The sequence below is a fragment of the Quercus lobata genome, chromosome 2 (genome assembly GCF_001633185.2).
Source record: "Quercus lobata isolate SW786 chromosome 2, ValleyOak3.0 Primary Assembly, whole genome shotgun sequence".
NCBI classification, from domain to species: Eukaryota; Viridiplantae; Streptophyta; class Magnoliopsida; order Fagales; family Fagaceae; genus Quercus; species Quercus lobata.
This window is the reverse complement of record NC_044905.1, coordinates 13,406,061-13,414,680: the sequence shown is the minus strand read 5'-3', so window position 1 is coordinate 13,414,680 and position 8,620 is coordinate 13,406,061. Positions and strand designations below refer to the sequence as shown.

General features: G+C 32.8%; 1 long non-coding RNA gene across 1 annotated transcript; it reads right to left on the bottom strand.

The window, feature by feature from the left end:
- Positions 1-390: 390 nt before the first annotated feature.
- Positions 391-1,916, bottom strand: LOC115978004. Its single transcript, XR_004088618.1, has 2 exons — positions 949-1,916; positions 391-842 (listed from the first exon to the last, which is right to left on the bottom strand). It is a non-coding gene; the product is annotated as an uncharacterized LOC115978004 (long non-coding RNA).
- Positions 1,917-8,620: the final 6,704 nt, after the last annotated feature.

The following is an 8,620-nucleotide window of genomic DNA, read 5'->3' as shown; positions in this document are numbered from 1 at the left end:
TAGATAACTTTTTTTTTTTTTTTGAGAATCTAGTAAATAGATAATTGACATGTAACAATTAAACAGGCTTCTATCGAATTTGGACTAAAAAAAAAACAATTAAGAGGTTTCACTCCAAAGGTAAAATTAACAGACAGGCATGCATGAAGCTATGAAGATTGAAATCTCAATATCCTTTGACTATGATCTTATAATTAACATGATTATACATAAAGGCAATAAACAATGAAGACCATTATAAAGGCAAGGTCCGGCTTGAAGCCCTTCAATGGAGTCAGCATTTCGGTCTCATGAGACCTGACAAAATAATGTCTTTGTTCTCTTTTTTTGGTAAGCAATGCGTGTCTTCTGATTTCCACTTTAGCCTCCACTTTTTCAATTTCTTTTTTCTTTTTTTTTTCCTGTGTAAAATGAACAGGTAGACCTTAATGACTTCATCCTTCAAAAGCTTTTTTTTCCCCCTCTCTTGAAGCTTCCCTGAATTAGATGCACAAAAAAAAAGAGACTAAAAAAAAAAAAAAAAAACCCTAGGCCAGAATACAAACAAGAAATTAGAGTGAAAAACAAGACCCTCTTGAAAAAGTTTGGTGAGAGAAACCAAAAAAGGTCAGAAAACTACGGGTTCCCAAATTGCAGCCAAACAAGATCTACATATATATGATCAAACAGAAACCGAAGAGTCCGTGCATGATGTTTGTAATCAAGTCCATATAAAAAGACAAGATATCTCAACCTGCAACATAGATTACACAAGGAGAAATTGTAGTACACAACATGGAACAAAACAAGAGTAAAGTTCGGGTGCTCTCAAGTGGATAAGCATCAAAGTCCGGAAACTGCCACTGCATGATAATTCATCATCAGTAAAATCACATAAAGTAAATTAAAAAAGGAAAAGAGAAAAAGAAGATGTAGAAGCCAACAAAACATTATCATGTTGCTCTATACCTTGGTCTCTATCACACAACAGTTGAGAACAGCTAAAGCTGGAGGCGAAATATCATCATATATCACGAGGGTCTTACAAAGAGAAGCCAACATAGCTCACTTGGCAGTCTGCCCACCTCCATGAGAGAGAGAGAGAGGGAGAGATACAAGGACAATGTTTTTCTTATATTGATGGAGGTGGACAGAATGCCAATAAACTTTGTTAGAAACCCTTTGCTAAACCCACATGAAAGCAAAGCACAGTCCTTGTATTCACCATTTGAAGATCCACACACACACACACACACATTCAAACTCATATATACACACGCAGAAGGGGAGAGAGTGGGTAATAATGTGTATGGGAGAAAGGAGAGGGGGCAGATGGGTTCTATTTAAGATGTGATGGATCAAGTACAGTAAATAAGAGAGAGAGAGAGAGAGAGAGAGGGATGGGGGTGTAATTAATAATAATAATTGATAAGGAAAGTGAAAGAGAGGTGGTTTCAGACTGAGAGAGACTCAAAAAATACGGATAAATAATCAGAGATTGGATGGTTCATTGACATGGGTAGTAGTATATTTAGAAGGATCAAAGGATCATCATAGTTATTCTTCCCCATTCACCTCGTTTCTGATGAAACCCCCCCTCTATGCTATATGTATATGCCTCCACTCCTTTCAACAGTCTTTTCTTTTCTTGCCTTTTCTCTTCTCCACATCTCTCTCATAAGTCCTAACCCCTTTTCATCCCTCGTTTCTGATGCCGAAAGGCACACCCGATTCTCTCTCTCTCTCTCTGGAAGCGAAGAAAAGGGGTTGGCCAACTAAGGGAACTGATGAGTCTTCGCTAACTGACCAAAAAATGACGAGGCTTAAGAGAAAATCGGTTTTAGATTAAGGGGAATCTTTTTTTCTTTTCTAAGAAGATTAAGGAGAATCTGAGTTACTTCTATTATGTGTTTCCGCTCCAGCCTCACGTTATTTGACAAATAGGTGACTAGGAGCTATCTATCATTCATCATGACCGTTGAGCCCTTTTTATACGAGTTTTTTTTTCTTTTTTCCTTCTTCTTGAGAAGAAACTGAAATATACGAGTTCTTTTTTTTTTTTTGAACAAATATACGAGTTCTTTTATTGCTTAGTAGGAGTAGTGCTTCAATTAAGTTGCTGCCCCAAAATGATAGTCCTAACAAACTTCTTGTGATATTCGTGATATTATTTTTATTGTGGCAACGTGATGTGATGTGAGATTAATAACTTTACACTAAAAATTTCATTTTTTTATAATAAAAAAGAATTACATATCATACAAAGTTTATTAGAGTCGAAAAATCTTTCACTTGAAGACATTTGTCAAACTTATGACATGTGTTCACCTATTGTTAATTATTATAATCTTGATAGGTCCCGTGCACACTGGACCCAAGTCTAAGTTCTATGAGAAAAACTAGTTTAATTGTGATAAGATTTTGAGATTATCTATAATGTTTATCTCCAAGAGGATAAGAGTTATCTACCTATAAGATAGATCTCTCTAGTTTCAACCATAAATCAAATCAAATCCTAGGCATGGTAATAATAAATAGAGAAATTACAGGGTTACAATAAAATTTCATAACATTTTTACAATATTCTTTGTTTTAAGTTATTATGAGTCTTGATATATATATATATATATATATATATATATTACATTTTATTTTGACCTAGATTGACAAATCCACTTAAAAAATATTGAGATATTTTTGTAGTAAAAAATTGTATATATAGTATGTAAATTATCTTAGACATCTCATATATATGTACTATTTTTCTCATATTTAAGACGGGGATAGTAAGAGTAGAGGTTGGGTGGCACGCTAGATAAAATAAAAGTTAATATTATGCATCACATTAAAAAAGGGGTTATTATCAAGCATTTCATTATATTCCACTTTATGGTTGATGTCATGACGGTGGAGTTATTACTATGGTGGTGTAGTAAAATGTTAATCAAATGTACATTTGATAAGGATGGCCTAAGAGGGAAAGATATTAAGAACTTTATTTTACTTATTTAATTTTGTTGTATAGTTGCCAAAAACCTTGTAACTGAATTGACACCTCCCCATGCATAAAGCGCTTGGAGTCTAGGGGGGAAAGGGTTCGAACTGCAGAGTTAGCAGCATGTTGTAATTATTTCTCAAAAAAAAAAAATTGTTGTATGGAGTCCTTACTATCTTTCCTTCTTACTTTAAAGGGTTCGTTTGGTTAGAGAGGTGAAAAAGTGAGAGGATAGATAAGATTTTAATTTCTCTCATTTTTGTTTAGCTGGGAGTGGAAAAAGTGAGTTTGTATAAATTTACTCATATATCCTTATTAAAAAATGATAGCCAATTAAAACAAAAAAAGTGACAAAAAAAATCACCCAAATTATTAAAAAATAAAAATTATGTCCAAAAAAAAAATTGTCTAGTTAAAACAAAGAAAAAAAAAGAAAAAAAAAAAAAAGAGGAAGAAGAAGAAGCCAAATTCCAGCCCAGGAAAGGAAAAAAAAAAAAAAAAAAAAAAAAAAAAAAGAGGGAAAATGAAAAGAAAAAAAGGGAGGCAACGTCCCACAGGCCACAGCACCAAAAAATAAATAAATAAATAAAAGAAAAGAAAAAAAGAAAAAGAAGAAATTTAACGAATCCTCATGTGTTTTTGCACATGGACATTTTTGTCTATTAAATAGTCTTATTTTCTTCTTTCATTTTTCTCTTCAATTTTGGGATAAAATTTTTTGGTAGGTCAAGAGAGAAAATATCTTGGCTCCACTATTTATTTTCCTTTTTTTCCATTTAACCAAACATACTCTAAAAAAAATTTCTTCCCATTTTCTCTTTAAAATTTTTCATCCACCCTATTTTACCTCCAAACAAACACATCCTTAGGCTATCCTTACGTTTTTGGGGTCTTATAAATAAATGCTTGTCCTCTGTTGTTAAGGCCTATGATGCAAGACTATAGATTGGCCATCAATTTACTTCATAGTTTGGTGGACTTTCAATTTTTTTATACATTCAGATAATAAATACTATTTTTTGAATAATATTTGGTAAAACTTATGCAGAAAAGTCAAAATAAAAAAAAATTATTTATTTCAAGATAATAACCCTTGAATTCACAAGGACGATTCTAAAATCCACCATAAAATAAAGAATAAAACCCTTTCTAAAATTTTATTAATGAAAAAACTTAATTCTCTTGGCAGTTACAATTCATTTAAATAGAAAAAGAAACTCAAGACAAGGAGATCCTTAGGAAACCTAAAGTACACCTAAGGTTAGGAGACTCTTAAACACAATAATTCGTGTTAATCATGAAATTTAACTAGAAAAAAAATGAAAAATTACCAAAAAAGAAAAAATTGAGAAAATCACAAATCCAAATTCTTCAACTTTAGGAGAAATCCCAAAATAGACATGGCCTTATTCAGGCTTTTTACATTAAAAGTTATAATTTTAAAAAATTACAGTTAACAGCAAAAACAACTAATTCAAGGCTAAACAAAGTATTTTGCCAAAAAGCATTGTAGGTCTTGGCAAGAAGGCGGTGAATTTTTTATTCTCATGGTGATTCTCTTCATGTTAACAAGTTTTACGCAGAATTCTTTCTATAGCTCTAATAATTACTACTAGTACTTGCTATTTTATGAATTTCTTGTGTGTTGACTTTTGATAGTTTAAAGTTAGTACTTTTTGTTCTACATCATAAACTGACAATAATACCAATGTGTTCTCTTCCAAATATATATACTAATATTTGATGGGTCATGCTAACGAGTGTCTTTAGGGTACTGGTTAAGAATCCAATTAAAGAAAGTTTTTATGGGAAAAGAAAAAGAAACAATTAATGTTTTAACAGTTTTTTTCATTTTCCATAAAAGTGATGTCAAAACTTTCTTTAATTAGATTCTTAACCAGTGCCCTAAGGGCACTCGTTAGCATTTCCCATATTTGATTTATGATGTTATCTATTCCCAAAAAATTAACTAGAATTATGAGGTTCAAGTGATAGTTTGGTGGTAATGGCATTTGTGACTCTAACCCTCTTCCCCTCCCCCACCACCTACTTAAAAAAACCCTTGAATTGTGTGATATGACTTTAAGTCTACACATCATGAAAATAATGAAAATGGCCCTAGATTTTTCTTCCCGCTAATATCACTTTGTAAACTCACTAAATTTTCGGTCCCAATCTACTTTTACAAAACCCTTCTGCTTTTTTATAAATTAATTTTTCAAAAATATGCTCAATCAAGTTTATCTTTATTGGCTCTCCCAAGTGAAAAAGAGAGATACAGTGGCAATTAATCTAATTACATAAAATTTTCAAATCTATTAATGTGACATGTTATGATTGTTGTATAATAAAAGTTGCGTTGCATTATGGTCTATGAGTTCACATTAGTTCAATAGGTAAAGTGTATGATTATTAAATAATAAATTTACATTCAAATCTTGCTTATATAAAAAATCAATTGGTGTTTTTGGTATAATGGTAAAAGTCAGTCTTATTAAACGGATTCTATAAGTTTAATTATATCTTAACTATTGAAAAAAATAATATTACATGGTTAGCAGTTCGTCCTAATGAAAGAATTATTTCTTGAATCATAATTAACCATCTGAAGAGATTGTGAAAAGGATATAAATTTTTGTTATATCTTTGACGTTGCTCATTTAATAATTACATTTGAAGTTTATACCAAAGCAAAGTCTAAGAACGAGAGGAAGTGATAAGATTGCTTACCAAAATAAGGACGACTAATTGAGCTTTGTTAGGCTCCTTCTGCTCAGTCCAATCCAAGTAATCGAGTGTTCTTAATAATCTAATATCCTTATTGTTTCTTCGATTCTCAAAGATGTTGCATCACCTAGAAATGATTCAACTTTGACTGGGAAAATTTTTTGAATGGAGGACTAGAAGAAACGGGTCCTTAATCAGAAAATACCTTAGTGCTAATTACTGGTGAAAATGAGCGCTCAACCAAGCTTTTTTAATGGTAATGGAACGGCTTATTGGTGGGGGAGGCAAGGTTATCAATCATGGGTCCTACTACACCACTAAGTGTGGAATCCTAGGTGCCCTTCGCTCGCACCACACCCACAGAAGAACTGAAGAAACTACAGAATTCAAAGTATCAAAGTTCAAACCAAATGAATTCCTTTTGTTCCTTTCTTTCTGGCCAAATTAAAATAATAATCCTTTTGACCTATAAGCCTATAGGACATGTTGAAAATGCGATCAAAAGGTAGAACGTAGGTCAATCCTCCACAATTATAACATTAATTAACACCTAATATGTCTGCCATATATAGCCATATTTTATTGACTGATACAGTTATACAGTTACTTCATAGTCATACTTTGTTACCTCAAAATAAATAAATAAATGGAAGAAGTAAGAAATGCACAGTTTCAAATACCACGGACAAAGAGAAAGAGATATGAAATCTTCCCTTTTGTCGATCGATACGTCGCACTCATCACGCCCATAAGGTCACAACATATTTACACAACCCACTCTCCTTAAAAACACTCACCAGTCACCAGCTCCATCCTGCCAAATATTTATATGAAACAAACTTCCACAAATATTAATTGTTTATACGTTTTTGTATTTCAGTATTTAATAGACCAATCCACATATTCGCACTATTTATTGCTTCAAATCTACCTCCCCAACCATACCCAATTAATTAATTTTACTACCTATTCAATTCAAAGTTTTCAAAACAACAACACTGAAGAAATGAGCAGGATCCCATGTAGAATTTATAGACTGATGTGGACTTTGTTCCCATATAAACAGTTCCGTGTTTACGTCCCATTGGTCTGTGAGCTACAGACCAGTTGTCCTGCTTAGTTGAGTTGCTATCTCACTATGGGAGGCTCGGAGCCATGATTGAATCATCGGTACAAAAGAGACATTGTATAGATAATGGAATAATAATTGAATAAAACAAAAACGTTTTTACCTACAGCAAGAAAGTTTAACTTGGGGTTCTTTTGCTGCTACACCTTTACTACATAGCAAGCAAGTTTTTTTTTTTTTTTGAGAAAGATACACAGCAAGCAAGTTTAACTTTCTTATTATGCTCCGCAATCAAACTGAAAAAGATAGACCCAAATAATCTAAGTTTGCATTAAATTCTGTAGGATTGATTATGGAACTACCAGCATTATTATGGGGTGGCCTTACAAGTGACAACTGGTCAATTGAAAAAAGGCATTGCGATTTGGTATATATATGTAACCCTAAAAGACGAGTTTTTCAGTGACCTGTCGAATTTTGTAACCTTAAATGTTCGTGGGGAACCAAGCTGGCTTGGGAGGTAGTAGTCTCCTTTCCTTTTTCAAGGAAAAAGGACAAAAGAAAAAGAAGAAGAAGGTAACTACCTCATAAATTTAGAGTCTGATCGAGCTAGGGTAGAAATTAAATCTTGAAAATCTAAATATATATCAGTGTACCTTCATTAGTAGTTTTTGTTAGTTAATACCTAAAGGAAGAAGTACCCCAAAAGGATTTCTCTGTAAAATAAAAAAACCCTCTAAAATTTTGAATGTAATACACTAATACTTAATCTCATATGGCGTTGTTTTATATGTGTAATCTCATGGATCATGTAATGACCCATGTTCATATTTTAAAGCTACATTTTTACATAAAATAGTATCATAAAGTAAATTTTGTATTACCCTTAAAAACTCAAAGAATTTTTTTTGGAGAGAAAAGACATTCAATTTATTTAAGCCAAAATAGCCATATCATCTTGAAGTACATGATAAATAAGTTGTGGAATATCTTCCATCCAAACAGCACAATTTAGATAATTAATTGCCAATCTAGCCAAACTATGAGCGGTTTTATTGTCTTCTCTCTTCATATGAGAGTAGAGCAATTTTGAAAAATAATTAGAAAAAAGACCAACATTCTTAGTCAGCTGTTCATGAGAAGCCAAACTTGGATTATCTTCTACTAGTGCTTTCACCACAATCTCGCAGTCCCCTTCCATAAGTACTCGATCTACACCAACTTCCAAGCCAAACTCAAGAGCTCTAACTACATCCATAGCTTCAATCTCCATGGCCTGGTATGCTTGTGATAGTTGTTGGGCTAAAGCAGTGATCACCAACACTTGATTGTTGCGGATGATAACACATATACTCGATTTATTCACTTGTATGAAAACAGTCCCAGCATAATTGATTTTGAAGCAATCCAATGGTGGAGGAGACCAGGTGACACGGGTTGTTGTTGTCGCAGTCTAGGTGGGGGGTGGGGTGAATTGCTTTTGAATTCGTCATGACGATCCTTTGAGACCTGAGCTAGCTGATCCGTGGGATAGCACAATTAAGTATTACACAATTAACCGTTTAAATATAAACAATATAATATGGAAGTAAAACTCAATAGGTAGGTTTCATGTTTTTACGGAAAAACCACATAGGGTTGTGGATATTTTTTCCAAATATAAACGGAAACCCATGTATGCTATTGAATAGAATTTTTTGCACTATGTTGTTTATTTATTAATTATCACTACAAAACGCGGGGGCCTTGGGCCTCATTTTTTTAGGCTGCGGCTATAAAAAACACGGCCCAAGATAGACTAAAGCTGTGTTTTCTAAAAACGCGGCCTAAAGGAAAACTTAAAGTTGCGT